General features: G+C 44.2%; 1 protein-coding gene across 12 annotated transcripts in view; it reads right to left on the reverse strand.

Moving 5' to 3' along the window:
- The window catches only part of LOC125645155 (OX-2 membrane glycoprotein), a 143,551-nt gene extending 130,502 nt beyond the window's left edge, over nt 1–13,049 (reverse strand). For 9 of the 12 annotated variants that reach the window (XR_007359221.2, XM_048870361.2, XM_048870354.2 and 6 more), the window contains exons 1-2: nt 12,555–13,049; nt 6,945–7,095 (exon numbers count right to left, since the gene is read on the reverse strand). The gene's annotated coding sequence lies outside the window, so the exon portion shown is untranslated. The remainder of the gene's footprint in view (nt 1–6,944; nt 7,096–12,554) is intronic. The other 3 variants (XM_048870344.2, XM_048870338.2, XM_048870372.2) reach the window with 2 other exon arrangements.
- Between the last annotated feature and the right edge of the window lie 4,576 nt (nt 13,050–17,625).

A 17,625-nucleotide genomic window follows, 5' to 3' on the forward strand; every position in this document is an offset into this window, starting at 1 on the left:
CAGAGCTCTTCTCTGGTTAGATGATCTGGGTAGAGAGGTAGGCTCGATATCTGATGGAGCATCCATTCTGACGTGTTGCCCCAGAGGAAGTAAGTGGTTTTGATGTAAAGTCTTTAATGGGCCACCATTCTTTTCAGGCTTTAGTTAAAGACAGGTAGCCCAGGCATTTGATTCTCCACAATGTAGGTCTGCGAATTCCAGCAGTTTGCAAGTTTATGTTTTCCAGGGAGACCAAGATTTTTTTGATAAGAACACGATCACCGGGTTGCAGATCACAGTATCGCATCTTCTGGTCATAACGTTCTTTATTGCCCCGGTTCATCTTATCAGATGCCACCTGAGCAAGTTGATGAGTAGCACACAGGTCTTTTTTTAAATTAGCCACATACTGGAGGTAAGACTGGCGGGAAGATCTATCCACTGAGACCACAAAACAGAGGTCTACTGGTAATTGTGCTTCATGCCCAAACATTTGGAAATACGGAGAATACCCAGTGGCCTCATTTTGGGTACAGCTGTAAGCATGCACAAGCTGGCTAACATGCTGGCTCCATCTAGATTTCAGTTTGGTATTCAAGGTTTCCAACATATTAAGCAGGATCCAATTGAATCGTTCAGGCTGTGGGTCTCCCTGTGGATAATAATATACCTAGCATAGTCAGAAGTTCTTGAATTAATCGATTTTCAAAGTCGCATCCTTGATCAGAGTGCATCCGCTTGGGCAGCCCATATTGCACAAAGTACTTTTCCCAAAGAGTTTTAGAAACAGTAGAATCTTTTTGATCTTTAGTGAGAAAGGCCTGTGCATACCTTGTAAAATGATCAGTTAGGACTAGCACATTACAAGTATTTCTGCTATCGGGTTCAATTGTGCGAAAATCCATATAGACCAAATCCATAGGGCCTTCACTGTGAAGACGAAACAGTCGAGCAGTTCACTTGTGTATACACCGGCCACATGTCTTACAATATTCCTCAACATCAGTCTTCATCCGTGGCCAGTAGAATTGGTCTTGTGCAAGCCAGTAGGTCTTATCAAACCCAAGATGCCCACAGTCATCATGTAAAGATTGTAGTACAGCTTTGTGAAACTGTTGAGGTAAAATCAGTTGTTTTTTTGCGTGTTGCCCGGGATGGTTAGTGATTCTATACAAAAGTCCATTCTACAGGGAAAATCGATTCCATTCTTTCATTAGGAGAGGAATATCAATGTGCCTGTGCTTATCCACAGCATCAGGATTCCCTTGATCAACTGCCAGCCAAACCTTTCCAGCACAGGCATCATTCTGTTGTGTGGCTTGAAGCTCAGAACGATTCAAATGGGGAAGATGGGAGGTGTCTAAAGAAGCAAGCTTGCATTAAGCTTGGGGAATAGCATCAATAAGGCAGGCAGGTAACATTTTAGTCAGTTTCCCACTAACAGTAGAAACTTGACACAAAGCTCAAACCCCAGGGGCAGATATCTCTTCCCACTCATCCTCAGGTGCCGTCATCTAGACAATGCATCAGCATCCAAGTTCTTGCTACCTGGGCGGTACACTTTAGGCTGATGTTGTAGCTGGACAATGCTGCTAACCACTGGTGACCAGTGGCATCCAGTTTGGCTGATGTTAAAATAGAAGTCAAAGGATTATTATCCATGTGAACCTCAAACCTCGTCCCATACAGATAATCATGCAGCTTGTCTACTATAGCCCATTTTAAAGCCAGAAATTCAAGTTTGTGCACAGGGTAGTTTTTTTCAGTGGACGACAAGCTTTGGCTGATGAAGGCAACCGGCCTGAACCCCTCAGGGTGTTCTTGGTATAATACACCTCCTAATCCATCCATTCTGGTATCCACATGCAAAACATAAGGCTTTTGAGGATCAGCAAATGCCAAGACGGGAGCTTTGACGAGGCTTTCCTTAATTTTCTGAAATTTTCTTAATTCTTCCTCACCACAACAATTGGGAGGGATACGGGTTTTGTGACTCAGAAATTATTCCAGCAGCCATCAAGCCATGTAAGTGTCTCTGAACATCTTCCACATCAGCTGGGGCCAGGCGACAGGATCGTTCTCGAAAAGGTTCAGAGTCAGTTAGACAGATCTCATGCTGAGTACTTTTTGCACAGCCCACATCCCACTCATATCGGGAGAAGACATCAGCATGTTCTAACATTTTCCTACAGAGGCACTGTTTCCATTCCTCAGAGATAGGGGAATCTCCATAATCAAAAGAATCGGGTGTCAAGTCAATAGTGTTGTTCTTGTCCGCTGCAGCATGCATCTGAGGTACTACATCAACTGGGCAATCACTGTCCCACGCCGAATGATCACTTCGTGAGCAGATACATTTCTAACAGTAACTGTGATCCTTCTAGCAGACCCTGCCGTAGTCGCTTGACCTCAGGCCTGACCACAAATCCTCCAGAGAGAGAGATTTCCTCTGTTGTTTCCAAGAACAACAACTGATCAGTCGACTGAATAAGAAACTTAGGTCACTTTATGGGTGCTGCCGGGTGGTATGCAGACATTTTTTTTCTGTGCATACCACACATTGCTGTATCTGTTAGCATCCTCATCAGAAACAGAGAGATTCTCCTTGGAAGAATTTATAGGCTACACGGATGTTAGGGTGAATAGGCAAGGTATTGATGCATTGTTTTTTGCATACTTTGAAAAATCGCCAGACCAGACTGGTGTTGGTTTCAACCAAGATTGCAACATTACTCTTGACACAGGAGTCTGGGCACAGTAGGACTAAAGTGTCCAGCTTCTCAGGAGCTCCCATAATGGACTATGGGAACTCAATATGAATGGAAAAGTACCCCTCATATGGGTATTTTTGATTACTCAACCCCCAGATTTGCAAATTATCTAAGGGTTGGATGGGCAAGTGATGAAGGTGGGTGTTGTAAAATGTCTTATATAGAATGGTGACCTGCGAACCAGTGTCCAGAAAGGCTTGAGCATAAATGCCTTCTACTTGAATAGGGACAATGGGAGCTGGACTGACCAGTCCTTGGGAAAAATCCCTCCAGGTACGAGCAACCTGTTGGTAGCACTTAGTGGAGCATACCTTCCTTGAAACACCAGTTCGCTCCTTCACTGGGCTTCTCTGAAATTTCCAGAATTCTTTCTGGCTTGGATAAGCTTGCAGGTGACTATCCGTTAATCCTCTTTTGCTTCACAGTCTTGTTTTGTGTGACCATTCTCCCCACATTTGTAGCAGATGTCGTCACTTCTACAAGTAGTTTCCACAGAGCCTCTTGAACGACAGGTGGTAATATCAGCACCTGCATCATTGGTTCTCACAAAGGCATCCCTCCTTTGTAACTTAGGATATCTGTCAGGTTTTTCCACTAGAGTATGCAGCTGGAGTAGCTGATTAATGTGCTCAGTTAGACACAGCAGGCCCTTCTTTAGGTCAGCTATTCCATCATGAGGAGCCGCTGCCAGTCAATCCTCCTCTTCCTTAATATCCCATACCAGTCTGGAGAAGGAGGGGGGATTCCAAAGTGAATCAGAAAGCTGCAGTTTCAGGGTTGTTAGAATGCCAGGAAAAGCATCCTTCAGTACTTGCTCCATCCTCACCTGATCCAAGTGGGTAGCAAGTGTTCCCTTCTTTACCAGTACCTTATGTAGTAGCTTATCCAGACAGCATATGCACTGTGAAAGTTTTTCACCTTCTTCTTGATATGGGGACCAGCTATGCCACCATCAAGCTCCCAAGAAAAGGCATTCAACATAAACAAGAAACATTGTACTGGTGACATCCTCACTGGTAACATTCCATCTCTGAATACTAACAAAATACTGCTGTGTCCTGGCCCTTTCATCTTGTGCACACAGCTTCTAATTAATTTACTGTCACTGTGACAGCTACCCTCTCTCCGCCTCCTTGGCTCACAAAGGGCCATTACATTAATGTAGGGTGGAGAACACTTGATGACAATAAAGAAATACACTTATCTCAAGAGTGACCTCCCAAGGCAAGGATCTGCGTTTCAGGAGCAGAGAAGGAAACAGATGTGACAAGAACAATAAGGAGTGCAGCATTACTCAGAAGAAAAACAAAATTCTTGCATTGTCAATGGAAACACAAGAGACATAGTAAAAATAAGAAGTGCCCTCCAGCGAAACAGTAGGAAAAAGATAAAGACCGATAGACAATGAGGGGAAAGGTACCTGAGAAAGCAGCTGTTTCCCAGGACACCTGACCACTGAAAAAAAATCTCTCCTTGAGCCCAGAGTCCTGCAGCCACGCAATCAGCCCTTAAGGCTTAACAGAAAAAAAAACCCATAAGCCACTATTTATTATTATTGTTAATAATAATAATACCACCACCTGCCCATCAGGTTACTCTCCAAACACATGTATTCTATTTTGTAAATCATTTAATGCATATAGTCAATAATGAATTTGTAAGGAGATGATGTAAAACATCTAGTTCCTGGTTAAATTCAGCTTGCCTTGCTGCACTGCCAAGTCACTTAGTAATAAAATTCTTCACTATGGTGGCATTTGATCCAGTTGTTCTCAGTGACTTCAATCTGCATGTAGATTTTAAATCTTCTAAGGCAGTTTAGGATTTCCTGGGTGCCAAGAGGACCATGGGCCTATATCAGGTATTTATTGGTTCAACTGAGACAGCTGATCACACTTTGGACCTGGTTTTTGGATTGGGATTGGAGGCTAAGTAACTTCACTTAAACCCATGTCACAGATCAACCATTACCCCTGCACTTTGAGGTTGGGGCTCATCTTTCCTTTTGAGGCAAAGGACCTGTTTTGATGGTCTGCCCCCAGAAATTAATGGAGCCAGAAAGATTCCAGAACACTCTGAGAGAGAATTTCATTCGACAGACAGACCACTGCCTGGATGGGTTTAGTGGAACATAAAGGGTATGTCTACACTTCAATAAAACACCCCTGGCTGGCCTATGTCAGCTGACTCAGACTCACAGAGCTATGGTTGGGAGGCTATCGAATTGCAGTGTAGAGGTCTGGCCTTGGGCTGGAGCTCGGGTTCTGGGACCCCTTATTAGAGTATTAACATACCCTATAACACTTTTTATCCTCCATCCCTAGGTACACTCTTCGCTGTCTTGTTTCTCACAGATCACCTTTGATTGACAGATGATCTGCCACATTCAGAAGAGAGAGAAAAGAAAATCCTTTGTATTTTCCTCCACCAGAGCATCTTCAAAATCTCAGACAGCACATTTGTTTTGGATGACAAAGTATCTGATAAATCCTAACGGTCTCAGCTTAGTAGTTAGCTGGGTTCCTCTCACTGTGAGAAAACTATTTGTTATTGTATGGACAAGATTGATCAACTTAGAGACAGGCTGTCTGTTTCCATGGTGACCAAGCCAGGTCTTGAGGGAACAAGGTAAAGTCCTAGTCTTGTTTGCTAGATCTTCAGCTGGTAATGCTCACTGAGTGTGACACTCTGTATCTCAGGGGAACACCCTGCACCCCCATCTTCATCCTTATAATAGGATCGTGTGGTATCCAATGCAGAGTTTGTCATGGTGCACTGAGCACTGTTGTTATAGTAATGTTATAGGTTGTAAAATTTCATGTATATAGTTATGAGGCTGAAAATGTGTCCTCATGGCTTAAAACAAGCCCAGAGAAAACTCTCCAGGAACAGAAGGGCAGTTCACATCTCATCAGGGCATGTATGGGACAAACCCAGCTCAGCCTCATAGGAACAAAGAACACTGGCCTAGTCAGCAACAAAGGATCTGTTGGACTCTTGAGTGAGTCACCCCTCTTCCCTTGGTCAGTTTGGGACTACGATGAGGTAATGCTCACCTGACCCTGAAAGAGTGGGGGGGAGGAAGCCAAGAGGGAAGAAAGAACATGATAAAAGGGAGAGATGTTGCCATGTTCTTCCTCTCTCTTCCACGTCGATCTACAGACATCACCACCAAGTGACTGAAGCACTGATCAAAGGGGAGAGCCTGGCTGAAGGGCAACCAGCTAGCCTGTGGTGAGAAGCATCTAAGTTTGTAAAGGCATTGAAAGTGTTAAGATCAGCTTAGAATGCATTTTGCTTTTATTTCGTTTGACCAAATCTGACTTCTGGTGCTTTGACTTAAAAATCACTTAAAATCTATCTTTTGTAGTTAATAAATTTGTGCATTTGGTTTGAAGCATGTCAGAGACTCCCCTTCAGATAACAAGCCTGGTACATATCAATTTCTTTGTTAAATTGATGAACTCATATAAGCTTACAGTGTTCAGCGGGCATAACTGACCACTGCAAGACAGAGATTCCTAGGGTTGTGTCTGGGACTGGAGATACTGGCTAGTGTCATTCGGTTGCACAATCCAAGCAGCTTACGTGCCAGATGCTGTGCATGAACAGCCCAGGAGTGGGGGTTCTCACAGCAGAGCAGGGTAAGGCTGGCTCCCAGAAGTCAAGGATTGGAGTGACCTAGCAGATCACCGGTCCAGATAACACCAGGCGAACGTCACACTAAGGTACTGACTGAAATGTTGAAAGAGCTTTAGCCCACAACCTGTGTTTTAGATCCATGTGCTTCCTGGCTGGTGAAGACCAGTGGATAACCACAGGATCTGTTGCTTGCGGAGATTGTCGATGCCTCTCAGAGAGAGGGGGCAGGGTGTTGATTGCTTTGAAGGAAACATAAGTGCGACCTTTGCTCAGGAACTCATAATTTGATGTTGACTATCTTGCCAATTATCTATCAGTATCATATCACCTCTTTTTGGGTAGATTGTGAAGAAGGTTGTGGAAAAACAACTCTCACCGTATCTAGATGCCCTTGATCTCTTTGACTCTTGTCAATCTGGTGTGGACCTGGCTTTGGCACAGATACTGTGCTGGTAGCTGATCCCTTCCTAGCAGTGGATGAAGATCAGGTGTCCACACTAATATTATTAAATGCATCAGCTGCCTGACTGATCACAAGGGTTGACAACTCACCTAGGGACCCCAACAGCAGTGGAAGGGGTTGCTCTTCAGTGTCTTTGTTATTTTCTCTCAGAGTTTGCAATGGATAGTTGTGGGCAACCATTCCTCTTCTCAGAGAGTCCTCAAGCATGGGGTGTCACATGGTGCCATTCCATCATCCTCCCTATTCAAAATGTATATGGGGGTGTTAAGGAAGTCAGCAAGGAGGTATGGGGTGCAATGTTTTCAATATGCTGAAAACACCCAGCTCTATGACTCCACCTCGTCAGACCCAGATGATGCAACTCAGTGCCTCAACTAGTGTTTAAATGAGACTGGGGTATATATGAGAGTAAGCTGGATGAAGCTCAACCCAGACAAGTGAGGATGGTTGGTTAGGGGAATCAGAGGGGATGGTGGAGGGAGTAGTAATCCTGTTAGCTGCTAGGAATAACTTGTATTAGTTACCAGAAGAGCTGGTCAGAAAATAGCTCCCCCCCCCCCCCCCCCACACACACAAACACCTCTTGGGAAAAATTTCAACATTTTGGCAAAATACTAAAAAACTAAGTATTTCAGCTGAAACTAAAACATTTCTATTGAAAAAATGGCATTGCAGGTCCTTATAGGAATTGTAGTTTGGGTGACTTATGCTCCTGTTCTCATCTAGGCGGCTGGCCTCTGTGATTGGACTACATTTTCCATGATGCACCACTTGCTCCCTCTTGGTGAAGGGGGAGGGTACAAAATAGTTGATCAAAGTGCATCATGGCTGGTGATGGCCCTGCCAATAGAAAAGAGAGAAACATAAAGCACCCAAATTAGCACTCCCATAAACCGTGGCGGTGCCACTTTAAATCAGAACGTTTCTGTTTTCATGTGTTCAGTTTTTTTGATGAAATATTGACGTTTTCCACAGAAAACAACCACTTTTGTGAAACAATTTTTATTTAGTCAAAACCCCAATTTTCCAGTGAAAGTCACTGTTGATAGAACATCTTTGACCAGCCCTAGCTAGTCAGATTCACAACTTGGGGGTGATTTTAGACCCTTCCAACTTCTGTGTTATGATTATATTACAGTCATAATTCAGTCAGATTGTTATCATCTGCGTCTGGCTAGGCAGTTACAACTTTTCCCAATGATTGTGGGCCATACCACTGTTCCCCATGCTTTTATTACCTCAAGATTAGACTGGTGCCAAGCACTCTGTGGGGCTACCATTAAAACCATTCAGATTCTGAAGATGGTGCAGAATGTAGTGCTTTTTTATTAAGGCAGGCACTTCACTGAGAACACGTCACCATGTCTCTGGGATCTGCACTGGCTGCCTGTTGGTTGCTGGGTGGAGTTTAAGGTGTTGGTTATGATCTCTAAAGACCTAAATGGCCTGGAACTGGACTAGCTGAAGGATCACCTCTTGCGCCAGGAATCATACTGCCATATCCGTTGTCTCACAGGGAATAGGTGCTGACACCAGGGGTGGTCTGGGGCTGAAGCACCCATGGGGAAAAAAATAGTGGGTGCTCAGCACCCACCAGCCACAGATGTTCGGCGGCACTGCACCAGCAACACAGATCAGCTGTTTGGTGCTTGGGGGAGGACCTTGGGGGAGCGCAGAGAGCAGCAAGTGGGGGGCAGCAGGGAAGCGGGAAAAGGCGGAGTGAGGGTGAGGTTTCCAGGGAGGGGGCGGAGCCTCGGGGCAGTGGAGCACCCCCGGGGAAAAATAAAAAAGTCAGCTTCTGTGTTGCAGGGGCACTCAAACTGAATTCCCTTCACTAAAAAATGGAGGGGCCAGATAGAAGGACGTTCTCCGTGAGGGTGCTAGGACTCTGGAACTTGCTTCATCTCTCCGTCCAAAATAGATTGAAATTTGGTAACCTTCCAAGCACGCTACAAAAGATATTTGTTTCACCAGACTTGAAGAGGGCTGAAGGTAAACTTCCTAGAATGATGAAGGGGCAGAAAAGAGGGTTTTTTGGGGGGGCTAGTTGACTGGCTGGATTCCTGTACAGCTAATTATTTTAGTGCTTCTGAGATTTAATTGTATGCAATGGTATGTTATGGTGCCTCGAGCCCTGGTTAGGTGTCTTTTAGTTATTTAAACTGAAATCAAGAGTAACCAAACTGCTTTTTCAAGATTCCTAATGTGCAACAAGGATTACCAACATCAGCCAAACTGACTGACTTTTTCTGTGAAGAACAATTTCTGTGAAGAAAGAAAAACACTCAGAGATTATTAGCTTTTTTCAGCAAGATTCAAGGAAAGCACTGGAACACAGAGTTAATTGCAAGTTATTTCCTGTGTCCTGTTATCACTTCTGTTCTTAGGGAGGGAGGCTGCAATTTAAAAACAGAACTTCTTTCAATTTCCCAAACAAATTAGAGGAAATGGTAGCATACAGTCACACACAGTAATGAACAATCTATCAATAACAGACTAACACGGCTTCTACTCTGAAACCTGGTTTATTAATATAGCCTTTTAGCCATAGGTCATAGCTCACAATACAAAATAAATGCAAGTTTTAAAATAAACACAGCTCAGTCAGATGGATACAGATTTGAACAATCTGTCTTTATGCTTCAAATGGGCTAAATTCATCCCTGATGTAACTCTATGGAGAAGAACAGTTATACCAGGGTTGAACTTAGACCAAGGTTTTCCATCACATGGAATAAAACGGTAAAACTAGAATCTACCAGCAATGACACAACTAAATAAGGAATTTGCCAAACAGCAAATACCAGCTACATTCAGCTGGTGGATCATAATCCAACCATAATTCAGCCATAATCAACTGATGGATATTTGAAAGCGCACACATCCAACCATATTGAGGGTAATGGCTAAAGGAAGAATTGCACATTGTGTGAGTATTTCTCGACCACAGAGATAAGTGCCTTAGATATATGATGTCACATAGCCATGTAAAGATGCCAATAAAGTTTTGGACAGAATAAAATACTAGTGATTGTGTTTTAATGTCATGCCCTGTCTTTTCTGTGGCTGGTAATGTCACTAATGGTGTTAATCATGGGGATCGCAGGGGTTACATTTGTGACTGGCCTTTGCTCCTTGGCAAGAGGAATGGGGGAAGTGAGGGGTGAAAAAATTTCTAGTGCTGTCTCCTGATTATGTATTTGCACAGGAACTAGTCACACTGTGCCATTTGCTACAGAGAGGAAATTCACAGCGTTAGTGATGGTTACTACGGTTCACTCGGGAACAAAAGGTTCTGCTGATGTCAGCAGGCAGATGAGATGAGTGAAGCAAAATCCCTGTTCCTCCCAACAGATTGGAAGTGGGGTGCTTTTAGAGGCCACCCTGCAAGGAAGTCATCCCTAGAGCTCTTGCTCCAGGCAGCTGGGGGATGGTGCTGTGGTCCTAGTACTCCAATCTCTAAATCTTACTGCTACTCCCCGCTGTGTCCCAGTGCCTGGTAGGTCCTGTCTTTGGCCCACCCTGGGACTCCTGCTAGTAGTTTATGATCTCTCTACTTCAGTGGTTTTCAACCTGTGGGCCAGGGACCCTGTGAGGTCCACAGACTATGTCTATTGGGTCCGTGAAAGGTTGTCCTTACTGTAGAACAGTGGTTTTCAACCTAGAGGTCCGTGGAGGTCCGCAGACTATGTCTAAGAATTCCCAAGGAGTCTGCACCTCTATCCAAAATTTTTTAGGGATCTGCAAATGAAAAAAGGTTGCAAACCACTGTTCTACATAGTTTGGGTCCTTGTTTAATAGAGGACTTGAAAAGTGTAAAAAATTGATTTAACCTTGTTTGAAATATAAAATTGACCTTGGTGGTTTCCTATTCTTCTCAAAAACAAGTTTGGGTGGCTTTTTCCCGGTTGTATAGCTTTCTATATTAGAAAGGTCAGGCCTTGTGTCCTAGAATACACTATGGCAACTGAGGAATTGGCATAAATACAGAGAGGGAGAAATCTGATCATAAACATTTCCATTAAATCATTCAGTAGGTTTAAAATTCTTGTTTGTTGTTTTTTTCTTGAAAACATCCATTTAACCTGAAGAACTGAGAAACACTTCTCTGAAAAGACTTTTGTTCTAGACTGATCACTTCCCACTGAAATGATTCGGAGACCTCTGACAAGTCTTGCAGCAAACCAGGCTTTATATTCCTGATAGTTCCAACGTTAAAAAATAAAGCAAACAGCAGCTCAGCTTCCCCTACCCCGCATCCACTCTCTCTCTCTCTCTCTCTCCCCCCATGTCTTCTTTACATCAAAAAGAAGCAAATGCTTTTCCCTTTCCCTTTCAGGTCACCATTAAATAAAAGATCATTATACAAATATATACTTGCTAGATGTGGATACATATATTGGCTTACAACAGCTTCTCCCCATGCCCCCTATCTCTTCTATTTACAAATTCTGATGGACAGAAGGAATTATCACAACATGTACAAATTACAATTGTAAAGGATTTCAACCCCACAGATTTTCAGAAGCATGCAAACTGGTGTGTCATTAACTGAAATTAAAATAAAATCTATTGTTCTTTGAAAGATCACTATTAAAAAACCCACAGCCAGTTGTGTTATTTGTGGGTTGGGTGGTTTTGTTTTGTTTTGTTTTGAATAATCAAGTATAGATTTAAGGAGTTTAAGGCCAGAAGGGACACTACATCATTCTAGTCTGACTGCTTGTATGTCACAGGCTATTAAATTTCCTCCAGTTACTCCTGTATTGAACCCAATAACTTGTGTTTGGCTAAAACTTATTTTAGTAAAGCATCCGGTCTTGATTTAAAGACAAAGAATCCACCACTGCCCTTGGTAGTGTGTTCCAGTGGTTTAAAACCTGTGCTTTATTTGAATGTGTCTGGCTTCAGCATCCAGCCTTTGGTTCTTGTTATGGCTTTCTCCCTTAGGCTAAGCACCCCTGGTATTTTCTCTTTGTGAAGTAAATAATATGCAATCAAATGGACAACCTCTAACCAACCCCCGAGTTAAAAAAAATGGGACAGACCCGCAGCTGATATATGTGGGTGTAACACCCTTGACTTCAGTAGAGTAAATGTCAAAATAGATCAGGTGAGGAGCTGGCCTTTTGTTAATTAAGAAAAATATCTATATTAGTATTACCACGCAGTTCTCATAATTGTATGTGCAAAATTGTTTTATACATTGTGTTACATTTACAACAATTCAAGAGCAAAGAGAGCAGTTTTAAAAGACTATCTAGGTTGCTGCTCTAAGAGTGCCAGGGAGGTTGCTCAAATGAATGCTTTGAAGGGTGCTAACAACTCACCAGACCTTACCCTGCAAGAACCAGATGCTTCCATTTGATCTCTGATACAAGCAAATTTACACAGATACTTTATATTGTCTACCTCTAAAAACCGTATGAGTTGCTCCGTTTCATATCTACATCCTGCTAATTAGACTGGTTTTCACCCAGGATGCTTAGACTACCTCCAACCTTAGGCTGTTTTTAAGAGTTGTCAAACACCTTTTTAACCTTATGTTTTTCGTACACATCAGTCACTGGCTTCTCCTCCCCTCTCCACCCAAGCCACAGATGCAAAAGGACATGTACAGACGATAATATTATTAGTGCTCCTGCGGAGATTTGCCCTTCTCTGAGGAGAATCTATGCCTGTTGTTTCAGCCTCCTTACCCTCAGTCAGATCAGATTACCGCTCCTTGATTTTCCTCCTCCTTGGGAAGAGCCGGGCTTTGGAACCAGAACTTCCAGGCGCCGTGCAACCGAGTCCACAGCGAGAGCCTCTGCCAGCCGAGAGTGCACACCGGCAAATGAACTGCTGCTCCGGGGTCTCACAGGGCTGTCCTCACAGAGTTGGATCAACAGCTCTCTCCCCCGCCCTCTTTCTGTGGGTTCCAGGCTGTGTATGTATATGAATCTCCCCACTGTATTTTCCACTGAATGCATCCGATGAAGTGAGCTGTAGCTCACAAAAGCTTATGCTCAAATAAATTGGTTAGTCTCTAAGGTGCCACAAGTACTCCTTTTCTTTTTGCGAATACAGACTAACACGGCTGCTACTCTGAAACTTTTCCAGCTGTGTGGGCTGCTGCTCTGTGGCAGGGAGAGGGAGATCTGTCTGCATTGCTCTGTCTGCCTCCACCCCTGCACAGAGCGAGTCTAATGAGATTCCCAAATGCCCCCACTAGCAGGACGGCTGAGAGCCCGTGCACCCATTAACCCCCGCCCCCAGCCCTCGCAGCAGGGATTTCCCTACACCCCCCCGAATTCTCTCGCCTCCACCCCAGTTTTGTGAACTAGTTACATGCAGTGTTTCCAATTTAGTGATTGTTTGGAAATTTGAATTGAAATGGAAACATTAATAAACACTTTAAAAGCATATAAAGTTTATGATAAAATAGGTTGTATCTGAAAAAGTATAATAGATTTGAAAAGTACGAACATAGACTAGCTTCCTTATACAGCTGTTGTTTTTTATGACAATGTCAGTGCAGTCATTTTGGAGATGTTTGCTAACCTAATAATTTCAAATTATGAATTGTAAGCAAAGTCTAAATGAGCTCTCCCTGACAGCTAGTGATGAGCTGGGGGCTGGGAGAAAGGCTTCAGGACCAGATTGTATTTACATTCACACCTAATCCACCTAGGTATCCAGCAAACAGAGCTCTGTTGCCCAAGTGACAGATTTTGGCTGGAGTTGGGTTACAAATCACTTGAATGCAGGGGGTGGGGGGTGTTAATGAAATGTTGTTATTCTTATTGTATGAGTAAAGGGCAGTAGAACTGTACTTAGCCTGTGCTGACTGAGGGCATCAAGAGGGGACAGGTGTTTTGCTTGATGGTCTGCCTCAATCACAAGTACTATTTGATCTGCCCCTTGACACTGTTTAAAGACAGAGCTGATCAGCCTCTGAATTAAAATTATTGGGAGCCCTAAGTACACCCATGATATGGGGTAAATGATAGTTCCACTATAGCCTTGCCCCATGCGCCTACCCAGAGCGTGAGGGTCCCCTTTCCTCCCACAGAGGTAGCGACAACAGCATGGGGCCCCCAGTTCCCACCTCAAGAAGCAGCAGCAGACAGCCCCTCTCCCCAGAGAGGATCGGGGTGGCCGCAGGGGAGCCCCAGTCTTTACCCCAGCATCTGGGGTGAATCTGCTTGGCTGGGCCAGGCCTGCTGTACACAGAGTCCATGACCGGCGTGGTGTTAGGAAGTGTCCCAGAGCAGCGTGTCTTGGAGTTAATATCCCATAGGGAGTCATGGGTCAGTTCACAGGTCTCGGAGTTCTCATTTCTGGTTTTCTCTAAACTCAGACTTATATCCTGGATTCTTCCCAGGCTAAACAGTAGTGATCCACGTGACAGTTTGAGGGATATGGCCGTGGCCAGTTATGAATTCCATTTGGTTTTATGAACATTATTTGTACTTGTAACCATCAGTGCGGATTAGAACCTATTATGTAGCAGGAACAGACTGTGTCTGGGAAGCTGAAACAGGGCCATCAAAAGCGCATTGTTTTATCCCCATTACTATTGACAGACCCATTGACTTTTAATGCCTCTTTTCCCACTAATCCCCCACATGGAGGTTGGAGCATGGAAAATCCTCAATGGAAGCAGAGAGACAGAAAAAGTGTCAGAGCCTGCTTTTACAAATAACAAGCTCTGTGAGCAACCAAGACAGCTAGTCCACCATCAGAAACAGAAGACACAGCAGGAGGAATGGAGACAGGAGGGGCTCTGTTTCGCCCCCCCCCCCCCCCCCAAGACACTGACCAACACTCCCAGTGACTCTCAGGAATGACAAGAGGGCAGGGAAGGTATAAAATTATGTTCAGGCTTTATTGTTTTGCCTTGATCTGTAACTCTGTGCTGTTGACAACTATAGTTGCTTTGCAGAGCTTATGTTCCTTATTTTACCTGCCATGTGTCCCTGTCACCACTTCTTGGGCTGGTCTCTGGAGGGGCCTCAGCTGCTCCTGATTGACCCTCCTTACTTTGTTCTTTGTCAGCCCAGGTCCTGAACTCTCACCTCCAATTAAACCTGTTAGTCCTTCACTTTATGGGCTTGCAGTCTTATGGCTAGTTTCCTGGAGGTAGCCTGGTGCAGGGCAGTCACACCCTTTGCTGTCTCAGGCCTTTCTGCCTCCCTTTCCTTCTCTGTACTCTCCCCTTTCTAGCAGGCCTTGTTTCCTCTATTGGCCGCAGCTGTGGTGCCTGCCTCCATGACTGGCAGCTGTATGGGGCTGTGATCAAGCTGCTTGCTGGTAAACAGGAGAGACTCTCCTTTCCCTCTGTCGATGCTCAGTATATCATTTGTAAGCCCCATTACAGTCCCCAAAGAATTAAACTCTAAATCAGAGCATTCACGCGGGTGCAGTGTGGGAGAGTGCACAAAATGACTGAGGAGATTTGGGAGGGTCATCTCTGGTTTCAGGGTCTAAGGCCACATCCCAAGGAAGCAGGCCAGGTAGAGAGTTCTGCATCCAGGAGCAGGGCTTGGAGATGCAGAGGTAGAACCAGTGACTGGATGCTGCCCAGAGTCATCTGGCTTGATAGCATGTGGGCTCCAAAGGATGGTGACAACTAATGCAATCTAGTGGCCATGCACCAGTATACTCAGTCAGCGCTGTGAAAATACCTAATGGAGAAGCTATGCTGACTGTTCCTTGTTTCCTTTTGCTTGCACGTGTCCAAGATCTCCTTCTCTCTTAAAAAGAAAAACAAATGACGCTAGTTACTTTGAAAAACAGATGAAACAAGAAAGAGACAGCAGCATGTCACAACACGAACGGCCAGGGATGCGTGGATCAGAGAGTGAGAACCGCTGGGTCAGAATGTTCAGACCATGACACAACAGCAAAGGTTCTGCAGCCAAACGAGCTGTAAAGAGACTCGTGTGTGGCTGTTCCCAGCACAGAATTGATGTCTGCAGCTCCCTGAAGCTCTCTCCTTCTGTCAATCTCTCTTGCACTTCCCCTCCTCTGAAGGGAGAAATGCTGCTAATGAAAGAAGCTGAGAGAGAGGCACAGAGCAGTTAGGGAAGCACAGAGAGAGGAACTGAATGATCAAGTGTGTCCATTCACTCACACCGCAGTTATGAAAGAAATCTCAACTGTCAGCTTTCTTCCTTACCTTCCCTTAGTTAATGTTCTTATTTTAAATAAAACCTCAAAGGGGATCACAGACCCAAAGAACAATTCAAGTAATTTCAGTTTCCCAAAAGAGCACTTAGACCCAGCTGGGTCTGAATCACTCAGCAAAATGGATCCTGCATCTGGGCTACAGCATAGGAGGAAGGGGCATCTTCAATCTCCTATCAATGGAGCCTGGAAACTGAGTGGAGAGGAGAAGCCAGCAAAGTTTGGAGCAGACCTGCTTTTGGCTCCAAAATTAACTCAGCAAGGATCCTGGAGGAGATCTCTTTGGATTGAGCCTGAATAACCCAATATTGATCCCTTGGTGCCTATTTTCCCAGAGAACTACCCATTAACCAGGGAGGAGAGTAGATTTTGTTTTTTTTCTATGTTACCAGCCCTCTGTGTTCTATGACAATCTCACTGCATCTAGCAGGGGCGGCGCTACCAATTTTGCCGCCCCAAGCAGTCGCCACCGCTGTGCCCAGAAGAGCGGAGCTGCCACCGAATTGCCCCCGTGGGACACGGGCTGCCACCCCATTCCGAATACCGCCCCAAGCACCTGCTTGAAAAGCTGGTGCCTGGAGCCGGCTCTGGCATCTACCCTAGAGCTACAGTACGTGGCCTCTCCCCGTCATCCCTAATGAGGGAAAAAAAAACAAGTTCATGACAACACTATAAAATTGAGCAGTTTTCAATAATCAAGAAAATTTGCCTTATTTTTGCCATTCATTTTTGCATTTCACTCAGCTTGGACATGAGAATAGACTGCTCTGTTTCACATCTAATTATTTTGACTTTCTGGATCTCATCCCCTAACCAAAGGCTACAATGTTTGAGGATATGTTGGGGCTGCAAACACAGCAGGGGACTGTTCATGTATTAAAAAACATATCATTAGGTACATAAGAATTGGATCAGACCTGAGGGTCCATGTAGTCCAGAATCCCTTCTCTGACAGTGACCAGTAGCAGATGTTGCAGAGGAAAGTGAAAGAAACCTCAAGAAGACCCATACAGACCAACCTGCCCATAGTGGAAGTTTCTTTGTAACTTCAGTTAGAGGTTGGCGTATGCTGGGAAGCAGGAGAGTTTATATCCATTTCACACTTTTACAAAGGTACCAAACTAAAATGATTAACGATTTTCTTATCATCCGTATAAACATCCTGCTCTTCTGTAACCCCACCGAGCCCTTGGCCTCAGTGACATTTTGTGACACTGCATTCCACAAGTTAATTGCGCCGTGTGTGAAAAGGGGATCCTTTTATCAATGTTCAAACTGCAGCTTTTCATTTTTATTGACTCTCTCTTTTTTTTGCATTAGGAGGGGACAAAAAAAAAAAGAGCACTGGATTGCCATACTATTCCTTATTCCCTACGCCACTGACCGTCTGTCGTATTTATCTCATCTCCAAGTGAAACAGTCCCATGCTTTTCACTCTCCAGATATGGAAGGTTTTCCCATTTTCCCATGAATCATTTTCTCTGTGTCCAATCCTCCTCTCTTTCTGCAGTAAATATTTTTTTTAAAAAAAACCGTGAAAATATTTGTATTACTCTTCAACTGTGCAACAGCCTCCCCCCTTTTTTTTAAGTGAGTGAG

The sequence above is a fragment of the Caretta caretta genome, chromosome 1, assembly GCF_965140235.1.
Source record: "Caretta caretta isolate rCarCar2 chromosome 1, rCarCar1.hap1, whole genome shotgun sequence".
Taxonomy (NCBI): domain Eukaryota; kingdom Metazoa; phylum Chordata; order Testudines; family Cheloniidae; genus Caretta; species Caretta caretta.